Source organism: Opisthocomus hoazin, chromosome 8, assembly GCF_030867145.1.
Source record: "Opisthocomus hoazin isolate bOpiHoa1 chromosome 8, bOpiHoa1.hap1, whole genome shotgun sequence".
NCBI lineage: Eukaryota > Metazoa > Chordata > Aves > Opisthocomiformes > Opisthocomidae > Opisthocomus > Opisthocomus hoazin.
In genome coordinates this window covers 37,869,232-37,883,413 of record NC_134421.1, presented here as the reverse complement: position 1 = coordinate 37,883,413, position 14,182 = coordinate 37,869,232, and the positions used below count along the sequence as shown (strand labels likewise).

The window sequence follows — 14,182 nt, the reverse complement described above, 5'->3', positions numbered from 1 at the left end:
TTTAGCACTGGAGCTTGTGGTTTTTTTGCAACATGTTATCCTAGCGAAAGCACTGCTCCCATTCTGGGATTTCTTTTGTCCTTCGGCCAAGGATTGTGTTGTCATTCGGTAAGAACCTAATTTATTTCAAATCCTATGGGACAGATTTTTTTCTTTTTTTCAAATGCGCTTCAGGCCTTGAGTCATTTTGTTGCCTCAGCCTCTGTCATGGCTTCTGAGTCTGTGGACAAAAGTTCACAGCCTTCAGGCTGCTTTGCTGCGTTTCAGTGCCGGAAAAGGGCAGCCTGATTCAGCGAGGGCATAAGGAGAGCGCAGAAACAAAAATTAATGCCAGGAGTAGAAAAGGCCTGAAAGGATGGATTAAATTGGTGCCAAATCATTGACAGTGTCAGTGCACTATGGTGGAGACTGCCCATGGGCCAGGCAGGGTAGACCTCCATAGCTGGGGCCAGTTGCATGACCTCTGGGGCCTTAGCCAGAGAGGTCCTGCCCTGCCTGTCCTCAGCAGGGGACATTGATCCCACAATTATTTCGTAACATAGATCTTCCCCCCCCCCCCCCCCCCCCCAAAAAATGCTGGCAGAAGACCTACTCAAATTCAAAGTGAAAGAGTTTGACAGTAAGAGTAGAACTCCTCTCAAAATTTCCGTCTTCTAAAAAGGTTTTGTGTTAAATTTAAGGTAACCTGCATTCCCTGTGTAGTCCCTAATATGGACAGGCACCTCATAAAGATACTTTACTGTTCTGGTACATTGTCCTATAACTAGGATTTCTCTCTGGGTTGCCAACCTGGAGACGTTGCCTTTGACTATAGAAGGAACTTAGAGAGCCAGCTTAGGTAGACTCCGAACTCTCAGGTAGCTGAAGTGTGATATAAATTCCCTGTGTCAGGATAAAACTGGCCAGAAATTGATCCTTTCTCAGTTTGCAGTGGTGACTCTTGCTATTGGTACAGCTCTGCTCTTCTCCACCATCTGATCTAAAATATGTAGTTCATCAAAGATATAAGCTAACTCTCTGTCACCCCACATGCTTTTCCTTTTTGATTTGTTGGTTAAAAAGATGTCTTACCTGGAACATATTCTTCAATTAAATAACAAAAATCTAATACTTTAAAAAAGGTGTCATGGGAGTTGTATGGGACTCTAAGTCCCTTTCTGTCATAGGGAACTATAATCAACCCCAATTGTGAAAGCAGTTAGGTTCTTTGAAATTACTAGGTGTAATTTCACCTGATTACTATTGTATTATTTATCCAGAGGACACACAGAAAACCTCAGAACATAAGGAAAAAATATGTAAATGACATTTAAGGGTAAAATTCCTTGATCTAAGAAATAATCATAACACTTCAGTTATCATTTCTGCAATGAAATACCAAGCTTCATAACTAAGTAAGCAACAAATAAGCTTGCGTGTATAAATGTAACCTTTGGACAATTTACACAAAATTTTAAACTCGAAGTCATTAGGAGAGTTAAGACGCATAAACTTTTTAAAGATGATAAAATATATAAGCCTCATTCATGCAAAGTGGCACACTTGGCTCTAGAAAACAATTATGAAACTATCTTTAAGTATGTGTCTAGTTCCAGTGAATGGTATTCCTCAGGTTCCTGATGAAGTTATGAAGGTGGAAAGTTACAGGCATGATTAAGTGCTCAGAGATGTTACAGTGCTCAATATATTCCAGAAATGGAATCTGAGATGCGGCAAAGAGTATCTTTGGCTTGAAATTTTACAAAGGAGAAGATAATTGTAGCTAAACTGATTAGATCATATGTTCAGACAAACAAAAACCCATCATCAGGCTAAAAAGACAAGTTTAAATCACCTCCTGACCACTTCCTATGTCTCCTACCACCTTACTTACTCACTACATGCTTTAGAACATCAGTCCCACCATGAGACGACTGAAGAGTCCCACAGGATGCATTCATGTGTTGTTTTCTATAAAGAAAAATAAAAAAAGTGTTTCGAGATAAATTTCTTTGGAGTTGGGATAATGTTTTCACATGTGATCATAGGCACTGATGCTGGCTTTACCTTCAGTCCAAATTAGAAATATTAGTATACGTAGCCCTATCTCACACATTTGTCCAAAATTGTGAAGCTGATGTTTATTGTTAAATCTAATAATTTATCAGCCAATAGGTGGCACTGAAAGTATTTAACATTTATCTACATCTTCTATTTTCTTTTAGTATTCCCATTTCCCTCAAGTAAATGGTGTATTATGCTCACAAATTAAAAGCCAAGGCACATATTGAATTCTGTCATTAAAAATATTAAGTACTTTTAAATAGTTGAAGAGCTGTTGAGAATTTAAACAAATCCCTGGAAATATGAAAAAGTGCATCATACTACTTGCATCTTTGTTGTAACCAATTCTAAAGCAGGAGATCTTTTTGAGATCCTGGGACCAATGACATTCCAGGGAGTATGTTACTATGAAGTTTAAACTGTAATTATCTGTGGAAACTGTAGAATTCCAGCAATTGTCTTATACCTTTGCATACTGCATGTCAGTTTGTAAATCTTTTTTCCAGCTGCTTGCATTTTTACAATCCTTGAGGAAAGAAAGAAGATTTTGTAGCAAATATAATGTAATTTTTCATCACTAGTGTTCACCTGAATTTTATTAGGACAAACTTTACAAGCAACCTCTTCATTCTCTGTGGTAAACAAGCTCATAAACTATTCTATGAGTAGAGTTAATGAGACATTTCAGATCAGATTTCCAAAGAAACATGCCTTAACATATTCATAAAGAAGCATACTATCCAGGTTAAGGTTTTGCTAACTTTAGATGTTCTTCGACCGAATGTGATTCAGAAGATATTAAGTATCAGTGTTTTGGTTTATACTGAGTGTGATGCAGTGGTTTTCTGTGCATCATGTTTCATACCTGCATTGTTCATACACTTCCTCCAAGCTTTTTATGAAAAGATATGCCAAGACGGTGAAGTAGGAGTGACTTGTTCTGAAAAAAATACAACATTGTAATACAACATAGAATATAATGATTCCATTTTCAGATTGCTTCTCTACCACCTTTACATAGCAATCTGTCTTAAGAACAAATGTAGGCTACATAGTTTTCAGCTATATCAAATAAAAATGTGAGAGGGTCCACTGTACTGACATCAACTATAGTGTTACAGAGGACAATAAGCAAATAACATTGAAATAGAAGTATGTCCAAAAAAGGATGGTATGTAGGGATAAACGGTAATTTCTGTGGTGCTGTTTGGTGCTGCCTGGCTTGGTACTTCAATGCATTATGAATAACATTAACTTTTGGATCAAAGGTGAGAAACTCATCACATCATGTGTCAAAACAGTAACTATATTTTGCTTACAGTAAGAGCTCTACTTCTGAGAGATTTTCATTTACTCAGCTGTACAAATGCACCTTAATTACAAGCAACAAGGAGTTTTTCATACATTCCCACCTTCATCATTCCCTGCTAGCAGGAAAATTAAAGTGCCTTCAAATTGCAGAGCAGTAGAACGTAATATTTTAATGTTACAGCACCAGGCCTCGGCAACGCGTAAGACTTTCCAGCTCTACTTGAATTGGTTGTGGAGACTTATGACACCGCAGTTGGTCATGAGAATGAATGTATCATATCAGAAAGTATTTCAAGCTAAAACTTACACCACTAATTTAAAGTTAGGCATTGCTTTCTCTCTTCAGGAAGCAACGCAAGTAACTAAATCCAAATCAAAGAAGACTAAGCAAGGATGTATTCTTCCTTAACAACACAACTGAAAATGTCAGTCTTCTTAGGTCATTTTGAATATGAGTGGGTAGGAAAAAAAGAAAGACCAATAGTCTGGCTATGAATGTTTGCTCAGGTTAATTCTATTACACAAATTCTATAACCTAATATTAAACAGATATAAGCAAAAAGAGAAGTATTGATTATTTTACTATTTACAATAAGTTGGTTGATCAGATATTATGAGAACCTTATGTATTTCCAGTTACTTTAGCATCTGAGTATCTGAAAACAGACATTTGACTAGAATTTGAACAGATCATTAAAAAATGAGAAAAAGGTAATGCCACAACATGCTTCTAAATATTATGAAATAAGTGAGATACGGTATTTCATAGAAGTGTGTTAATGTTAAAAAGTCCTGAGCCTTCCACGAAAACATATGAATCATGCTCTGTAAACTACACAGAATAATTTCCATGAGAGATGCAATAAGCCAGAGAGAACCACATTAACGAGAGAATCAGCCATCAGCTGTGGCTGATACAGCTGCTGATAGTCATGAACACAAACAGACCCAAGCACATCAATAAAAAGAAGGGAATGAGTTCTTTTTCTTCATTTACTGTTGAAGCATATAATGATATGCAAGAAAACAGGACCAGTGTTTTATTGAAAAGTCTACATTTACCATACAACTTCATGATTTAGACCTAGTCACTGCAGCTATTTCATCCTTTTTCAACAAAATGAAATCAAATTAATATGTGCTGCTTTTGCAATCCTCCCTATCCATCAATATTTCTTAAAGAATTTACTGATTTTGCTAGTTTTCCTGTGACATGAATGCATTTGCACAAACAGCACCCCAAGGAGCTTCTACTAAAGTACTGCAATGTGCTGGTTTTCCATAGGTAAATCTCTGCGGTAACTATCAGCAGTGCAATCACAGAATCACAGAATGGTAGGGGTTGGAAGGGACCTCTGTGGGTCATCTAGTCCAACCCTCCTGCTGAAGCAGGGTCACCTACAGCAGGCTGCACAGGACTTTGTCCAGGCGGGTCTTGAATATCTCCAGAGAAGGAGACTCCACAACCTCCCTGGGCAGCCTGTTCCAGTGCTCTGTCACCCTCAGAGAGAAGAAGTTCTTCCTCATGTTCAGACAGAACTTCCTGTGCCTCAGTTTGTGCCCATTGCCCCTTGTCCTGTCACTGGGCACCACTGAAAAAGAGTCTGACCCATCCTCTTGACACCCACCCTTCAGATATTTATAGACATTTATAAGGTCCCCTCGCAGCCTTCTCTTCTTCAGGCTGAACAAGCACAGCTCCCTCAGCCTTTCCTCATAGGAGAGATGCTCCAGTCCCCTCACCATCCTTGTAGCCCTCCGCTGGACTCTCTCCAGTAGCTCTTCATTTTTCTTGAAGTGGGAAGTCCAGAACTGGACACAGTACTCCAGATGGGGCCTCACTAGGGCAGTGAAGAAGGGGAGAAGAACCTCCCTTGACCTTCTGGCCACCCTCCTCTTAATGTATCCCAGGATCCCATTGGCCTTCTTGGCAGCCAGGGCACACTGCTGGCTCATGGTCAACCTGTCGTCTACCAGCACTCCCAGGTCCCTCTCCATAGAGCTGCTCTGCAGCTGGTCCGCCCCAAGCCTGTACTGATGCATGGGGTTGTTCCTCCCCAGGTGCAGGACCCTGCACTTGCCTTTGTTGAACCTCATCAGGTTCTTCTCTTGCCCAACTTTCCAGCCTGTCCAGGTCTTGCTGAATAGCAGTACAGCCTTCTGGTGTGTCCACCACTCCTCCCAGTTTTGTGTCATCAGCAAACTTGCTGAGGGTACACTCTAACTCTTCATCCAGGTCATTGATGAAGAAGTTGAACAAGACTTGGCCCAGTACTGACCCCTGGGGGACACCAGTAGTTACAGGCCTCCAACTAGGCTGGTGACAACCCTCTGAGCAATGCAGCTCACTTACTTACCCTAAGTAATGCAGCTCAGGATATTCCCTCGTAACATGACAGACTATCAAACATGTAACAGCCACCTAAACTGCCTTTGGCCCTCTTGATGAACATCATGATAAGACCTCATGACGTGTGGGAGATTCTTAAGAAACTGAGTTGCAACCTTGCCTTTTCCATATAGGCAATACTTACTGAATTCACTTCACTGTTTACTTTTCCCAGGCATACTCCTTTCCAGACATCTATAAGCACCTGAGCAACAAAGGAGCCATATTCTGAATGTATACTGAGGTTTTCTTGGAAAGGAGGTCAGGCAGTGAGTGTATTTATACTACTTATTGCACCTGAAGATATATTCATCTTAGGCTATACAATTCACACTGACAAGCCTTGGGGACCCTTTCAACAGTAATTGTTTGTTTGCTTGGATTCTGTCATTGAATCTCAGTTTGTCTGAGGCAGGCTGTAAACAGTGATTTCCCGAAGATGATAATCCATTACTGAACTTCTTATTTTATGTTCTTAAATGCTCAGTTAAACTCTTTATGTCTCTATAATAATTTCTTTCTTAGTAAAGAAGTTCTAAGCCCAGAGATGATAGCCTATGCTTAGCTCTAGCATGGGATCCTGGCCCAAAATAGATTGCCCTCTAAAAGTCATCTCCTATTGAACATGTTATTTCTGATCTACTCCATGTTCATGTTAATATAAAGCAGCAGAATATGAAACTATAAACCAGGGATCAGAACTCAGGCTCTGTAATACTTGTCTTACGTCTGCAAAAAGCACCGCAAGAAAACTCAAGATGGGACAGCAACCTGGTTATATTTACTTTGGATCAATACAATAGGAATCAACTTGTCATACGTAAGTAGAAACGTTAGGGTATTTTTTTCCACTTACAAGTAAGCTTTTTGTACAAAGCTCTGTCATGGTAAAAGGACCTAGTGTATACTTTCTTTACATTTGCTACATTGATGGGATAACACGTAGAAACCACAACACTAAATGAAAAATCAAGCCCTGGATTTAAATTAGTTGGAGGGGTTTTTGTTTGCTTGAAGTTTTAAAAATTTCTTTTTCTTTTTTTTTACCCCTAGTAAGTAACCTAACCAACTCTAGTTGGGCTTGGACACTAGTTTAGAAAGTCTGAAGTCATTATCAGTTCTTGAATATTTGTACCAGAAGTAGAAGTCTTCCAGCTAATGAAGGAAATGAGATGATGTTATAATGAGGAAACCAACAAGATGCTGTCTAACGGGGAGACTTGTTAGAACTCTCACTGAAACGTCACCTGCTTCTGAGTGGGCTTGGCAGGCATGAATTAGAGACAGTAGCTATTGTAAACTTCCAGGGCTCTTTATGGTGGAATGATCATGTTAATACAGAGAATTACTAAGGAGAACTATGGTGATAACTGTAAATGTAACAAATGTAACATGTAGGGGATGTTATCACTTCAGGTGGTCAGAAACAAGTCTTGGTTCTTTGTGAATATTGGGACGGTTGCAAGACAAGAGACTCCTGAATAATCCCTTTAGGCCCTGGGCCTTGGGAGAACAGGTATGCAAACTACAGAGATAAGGAGGCTGCAGGATAATCTGAAGACCCCTGCCGAGAGACGCCAAACAAACATGTGCGATGGACATTACCGTATATTAATGAATTCTCGGAAAAGCCATTACTATGATAAACATTTCTTGGAAATGTAATGAATATGTATGTTAACATAGCATAAATACCTAGTAACTGTGTCTCTTCGGTGCACACGTTTGGAGGAGAGATCCCCCGTGTGCCCGGCGCCGCAATAAAGAATACCTGCTTAATAGTCTGCCGACTATTGAGTCTTCAATTCCGGCTTTTCACGGCATCAATGGAGAGTCTCCTAGTTACTACCAAAGATGATATTTCACCTTATGTTTCAGTGCATCTACTTTCTAATTAGTGACAGGAATAATTCAAAGCAATTTGGGAATAGGCTGAAATGCAGAGAAATAACAAGCAACAAATCAGTTGTTCACACAAAGGGAGACAATGTCAGTAGGTAGCAAGGCCAGTACACTCCTTGCTCAAAGTCTTTGTGTTTTCATAAAAAGTCAACAATCATTGGGGAAATGAGGGTCCTGACTAAGACTGCAGTATTTCACGGAGCCCAGCACATCTGCTTTGGCTCTGTTCCAGCAGCTGACAGCCACACTGAGAAGGACCCAGTCTGTGGCAGACATCAGTGGCCTCCATCCTCATCTTCCTGTCTTTTCTTGCCCTCACTATTTTCACCTGCTAGTCTCTAGTCTTCCCTTAACATTTTTCTGCAATGACACTGCTTAACACTGCAAAGCAGAAGCTGTGTCATTTCAATCACAAAGTGACGGCTGCAACTGTTGGGTAGTTGAAAGGTTCGGAGGACAAAAAAGTCAAAGCAACCAGTTGTGAATAGGCCCAAGTAAATGGAAAAAGGGAGAACCCACATGATAACCAGAGCTAAATGGTAACATAAGCAAAAGAAGAGAAAAGAAAACAATTATTCTCCTGACTTTGCAAGAAAACTACAAAAAATGAAAAAAAAGTCTGTTATATAAAATATAAATTATAATAAAATTATTCACTTAAGTATGTTTTACCTCTTCATTATAAAGAATCAGACTCTCAGTTTCACAGTGGTAGTAGAATGCAATGTTTGCAAAACTAAACCCTAACAATTTGGGAAATACCAGAGTTAATCTCCTACTGAAAGCACATTGTGATACAGATGGTTCCATGCAATGACCCCACTTAAGACTCTTCTGAAGGTGCAGTGCTCCATCCTTCAGTGTATTGTTTTCTACTCTACGTTCAAAGTAGACAAGCAACTGGGCAGCTAGATAACTAGCGAGTCAAGACTTGATCTCAAGTTCTTTCTCAGTAGTTCTGTCTGTGAAACTTCCAGGAACTGATAAGGGTGCTTTGAAGCAGAAGATCTCATAGATCCCTGTGGGCTTCAATGCATCCTCAGACTTGTTCTTAACTGAGAGTCTATATACTCCCAGCAACCACAACTGAAAAACAAGGTTTCCTTGACTTGCCTAAAATCACACTGTAGTTCAAAGGCCAACAGCATTAAATTCTTTTCCTGTCCCCTGTCCTGTCACTACATATCTTCTAAGTTCAGTAAGAAATAAGGCAAGAGCAGCCTCCTGTATATTATAGTTCTGAATCACCCTGATGATTCACAGGGCTTACCAGGGGCACTGAATAAAAGAAATATCCCACCAAAAAAAAATACTCTAAACACATACACACAAAATTCCATCCTAATATATATATATATATTTGGTTAAGACTTCAAAGAAAACATGAATCCTATCATTTCCTAACATTCCAGCAATTGGCTTTGCTGTCTTAGTGAGGAACCTGTTTTCTAATTTAAAAACAAAACAAAACAAAAATCGAGGAACCATTAGACATACTCTTGATGTTCAAGAGCATCAAAGAAAAGACTGGAAACTTGTCCATGACACAGCCTGCTGCCCTCGGATGTAATAGCACAGCTTATGTAAAGTGTCGCTGATTTTTCATCCAGCATGTCAATCTACCCTACAGATTCAAGTTATGCTAGTAGGTTTCACAGATGCTTGCTGGCAAGTGGCACACTCTTCACGCAGAGGCCTGCTCCGGCGCCAAATGTCAAGTTGCCTGCTCCATATCGAGTTACTAGAGCTTCACAGTAACACCACTGCAATGCTTTTACATGTTTTTAACTTGAAAGAACAATGCAGTTTTCTTCTTATGCCAGCAAATGGCCATACACTGTTTACTGATGCTGTCCATAGAAGTTCAGGCAAGGCAAATCTCTCTGATGGAACATTTCACCTCAATTCGTAGAACCTGGAAAACTTGTGAGAAATTGAAGGTGAGCTCTTGAAATGCTTGTGAAACTTAACCTCATAAAATGCTTCCAGACTATATTGTGTCCTAATAAAAACTTGTGAGCCCAAAAGTCATTTAGAACCAGAATTTTTATTTGATCTGTGTATCTGCAGCTTTTTTTTCAGTGGGTGAATGCATTGTTCATGCACATTTGTAGCAGAATCCAGAATTTCCATGCTAATGTTTGTCAATAGAAACAAGTAATCCTCCTTATAGCCAGTCCAAAAGGAAACTGGCGCATAGTAACGTCCTTCATAAATAATGAATGAACCAATTTCAAAGTGTAATATTGCATCAGTATTCACACTTTTTGAATATTGATGTAAATTGGTTTAAATTGACCAGATGTTCTGAAGATGGCATAGACAGGTGCAAATTATTTCTCTCCTGTTAGCAAATCCCATTAGTCTTTAGAAGAGATGCACTATAAGGGAAAGCAGCTGCTTCTTCCCCTTAAGGACTGCAGAGAAAGGCACCTCCAATGTCCCCTGGGAATTTCACAGAAGTGCTGAAAATACAGAATAAGCTTGGGATCAGGTCTGTAATCAACACTTTACCTTGACTGACTACACATTTTGCTACCCATTTCTCAGTACAATGATTCTGTCACAGGGTTATCTATGCTCTGTCCCTTTTCTGAAGCCTGTGATTATGTCTACAAAAGTAAATACAAGAGGCAGGAGCCATTTTCTAACCCTGAGGCCAGCTGATATCCTAGTTCATAATAATTCCAAAAGGAGAGAGAAGCAAAACTGACAATTTTCTGAAATATTTCTATTTGATTCAAAATCTTTACACTTAGTCATTGTGCCAGCAATTAAATTATACATACATTCACACACTAGTGTTTGATTCCACAGGGTAATTCTATTGCATTTACTGGTATGAGCAAAGCCTCTAAGCACAATGAAGACTTCCTGTTGAGGTCTGACCACTTATCTTTGATGGTCTGCATCTGCATATCCACCCCAAGGGATGGTCACCCTTTCTTTGTGAATCAGTGACCATCTTTCCAAAGCAGGCTTCTCCTCTTTCCTTGATTGTACAAGAACACAGACAACCCTGCTTAGAAAACAGTCTTCTTTCTAGGTGTACTTAAATCTTGACTACAAACCCAGCATAAAAACATAACTAAATTGCAGTAAGAGTACAGCTGCAATGTAGCTATGTTTTCATGCTAATTTTACAATTTTCTTATGCTACAGTAGGGATCACACTCTATATAGTGTATGTGGATAGCTGGCCTTTAAAATGCTTATAGATAAGATAATACATGGGATAATGGAAAGAATAATAGTGTGGGGATTGTTGAAGCAAGAAAACAAGATCAGGATCAAACACAGCAACTAAGCAAGCTAAGAAAGTTAAGGGGAAGGATTTGGGCTGCATTAATAGGAAGGGACTGTTGTATGTAGTACTGGAGCTCTGATGGTACCAGGGAAAATTAAAGCTGTTCCCCCTCCCCACCCCATCTTTGAGAAATTATCAATCTTATAACCTTATAAATTTTTATAGTATTTTTCACCTTCCCCTCCACCTTAACATGCATGTAACAATTGTTTTACAAATTACCCCTTTCTGACTCTGTGACTGAATATACATTTTCAATATTAGTTTCTAGGTCAATTTTAATCCTGTTTTGTATGCAGAGTTTGTTAGATGTGTTCTTTTGTTTCCTTTCTAAAAATCCATGAATACATCATACAATAAATCATCAATTCATCTTTTCTTCTTTTTTACCCCCAGCTGTGCCTGTTGGTGACAAAATTATTTCTTTACTTTCCCTCCGAAAACAAGGTTGTCCTGAATCATTAAATGAATGCATACTACTTCCTTTTGCTAATGTAAGACGGCTGTACTTTGTCTGAAGACATGCATGCAACATATACACATGGAAATCAGCCTCCAACAATGATCGTACCATTTGCATCAGATTACTAAGGCTTTTGAAGCTTTCCAATTTGCATAACTTAGTGGAGACAGGGCATATATCAGTTCTTCCAGTTTGTGTTGCTGTTCCTGTGTGCTATGGGAACAGCAGCTTCACTTCTGCATTCCATACCAAAAACCAGCTCAATAAATGAAAGAGAATGTATGGGTGTATTTGCAAACAATTACAAATACAGAGGGTAGATTCACTCTCCCACCTTGCTGAGTGTGACTCTTCTGTATGACTGATATTCGGACAAATTCAGATAAAAACTACTATCGTCACAGTAGCCATTCAGCTTCATAAACACTCTATTTACATGCAGCTTTGGCGAAGACATGGGCCAGGCTTACAGGAGTTTTACAGAGAAACACAAATTGCCAGAACTGGCAGTGTAAATAGAAACAGCAAAAGGAGGTAATGCTATGAGAATAAATAATAGAAATGCAACTAGGAAACTGGATGGGGGCAATTAATTTTAAATATTTTCTCCTCTGCAAATATGAAAGCTTGAAGTCTCCTGTCTGATGTATGTAGCTTAAACCTCCCCAGTCACTCAATACAGATGCTGCTGAAAAGGCACTGTAAAAAACAGTAGCTTCATAGACCAAGCATGTGAAATTAAAGTAAATAGTTAGAGATTTACATTTTTTGGCAGGTCAGATGCTGATGCAAGAATGCTAGTAGCTGGCTTTCCCCTAGTAATCTACTGAAGTCTGAAGTTCCCTATCTCTCTCAAAGCTACCATCACTAGGATCCTCTGATATCCTCCCTTAAGGTGCTGTTATCAAATCCTTTCCCAGGCTGTGTGATCTGCTGTGCAGGGGTGATACATCCATACAGAATTAACAGAGACGGAGGGTGAATAACATGTTGTTATTGCCCAGTGAGGTGAAAGCACATTTGAGTTTCAACAGACTGCAAAAAACTGATGTAGCTATCGTTGCATTGAGACACATTCAACTTTCTTGTCCCAAAATCAGGTGCTCCTTTGCAGCCGAATTTATGGACATCATGAATGTGGAGTAGGGCTTAAACTCACAGTGGGAAGAAACCTTTGGGAATCACCAGGATTTCCAGGTGTAATGGCTTAATGGCTCTTCTATCGTTCTCATAACTTAAACTGGTTGTGAATAAAATAAAATGTAAAGTAAGCAAAAGAAAGACATCCAACCATACCTGTAGCTTTTTTTGCTTTTTTCCCCCTCCCAAGTTTGGAAGGCCTCTGTTCCACCAGAACCAAATGTAATGATTTGTAAGCAGTCATTAGCAAAGGCTCATCTTATTGTCTGAAAGTATTTCACTGAGGTCTGCCAATGTCACTCCCTCCTAACACATAGAAGTTAGGTTTTATACTGGGTGAGACGTCCATCACGGTTGTATTCCACCCGAGACCATTCTGTACTGAGATGGAATCCCACACCAGAGAGCAAAATTCAGATAGAAATACTGCAGGCTCAAACCCACTTACAATTAATAAAGAGAAAAAATGCAGAAAGAGAATTTATCTTTCAACAGCTGTAGCTATTTCAGTGTGAAAACTTGGAAAGAAATTTTAAAAAAGGTTTAATTCTTAAAATGGTGAAAGAAGAATATATCAAGCCAAGGGGGAAAAAAAATCTCTGTTTTTAAGTAAAAGTCTTATTCAGTATATAATAACTGGAAGTTGCACACCGCTTTTCTAGCATTTAAGGAGAAACTGATGACAGATTTGTAAGAAACTAATCCAGTCATATGATCAGACATGTCATATATCATATGGTTGGAAAGATTAGCTGATATAATTAGCAAATGATATAAACTAGACACTAAAAAGAGAATAAATAGAAAAGAATTCTTTCTTTGAAAATTCATCATATAGGAACTATACACTAATAGCCTCCTACCCAAAATAAACAGGCAAAACAATGATCAAGTGACAGAGTAAGATCACAAAAATCAGGAGTAAGAAGTGTGAAGAAAGAATATTTTGCAACCTGAAAGAAGAAAAGTGCATAGCTATGAACTCGTCCAGCCCCTCCAACAATCCATAGTTCCTCAGTGTAATAGCTTTTGCACAAAACTATACTGCACACATTCCTAAACAAATTGAGGCTCCTTACACCAGTATGCTGTAAGTGCTTAGTTGCAGAAACAGCATGAATGGGAGCACTTCACCGCTGACACTCAGGGACTGCATTCATATGCCAAGAAAAGCTACAGCTGAAGGCAAATTACAATCTGAAGGCTTGCCTGCCTGCTCCCTCCAGCTCCATGATCCAAGCTGCGAGGAAGGAATAAAATTAAATAAAAGGCACACAAGCCAAAGGTCCAAATGCTTCATTACTTTTTCAGGCAAACACAAAATTCATGTACTAATCCCAAATGTTCTCTGTGAGAGAAAGGGTTTTGAACTGGCTAGGGAATTAAGAAGTACAATGACAAGGCTTTTTTTTGAAGCATGCACTTAGTATCCATAAGAAGGAGTGTATAATCAAGGTCAGGACCCAAGTAAAAGGCTGGAACAGTCAGTGCACTGCGGGAAGCAGTACAACATCAGACAGAAATCAGCCATGAAGACTAACACCTACCAGAGATATCTAGCACATGGAGGAAGTGCATAAGCAGCCAACTCTTCCAAGGGATGAAATTTTCTTTTCCACACCTACAG

The 14,182-nt window shown here is 39.2% G+C and overlaps 1 long non-coding RNA gene across 4 annotated transcripts in view; it reads right to left on the bottom strand.

The window, feature by feature from the left end:
- LOC142362222 (uncharacterized) overlaps positions 1 to 14,182 on the bottom strand; it is a 97,391-nt gene that overhangs the window by 39,938 nt on the left and 43,271 nt on the right. For all 4 annotated transcript variants that reach the window (XR_012764839.1, XR_012764834.1, XR_012764836.1 and 1 more), the window contains 2 exons: positions 2,909 to 2,983; positions 1,874 to 1,950 (listed from right to left, as the gene is read on the bottom strand). This is a non-coding gene — a long non-coding RNA (uncharacterized LOC142362222). The remainder of the gene's footprint in view (positions 1 to 1,873; positions 1,951 to 2,908; positions 2,984 to 14,182) is intronic.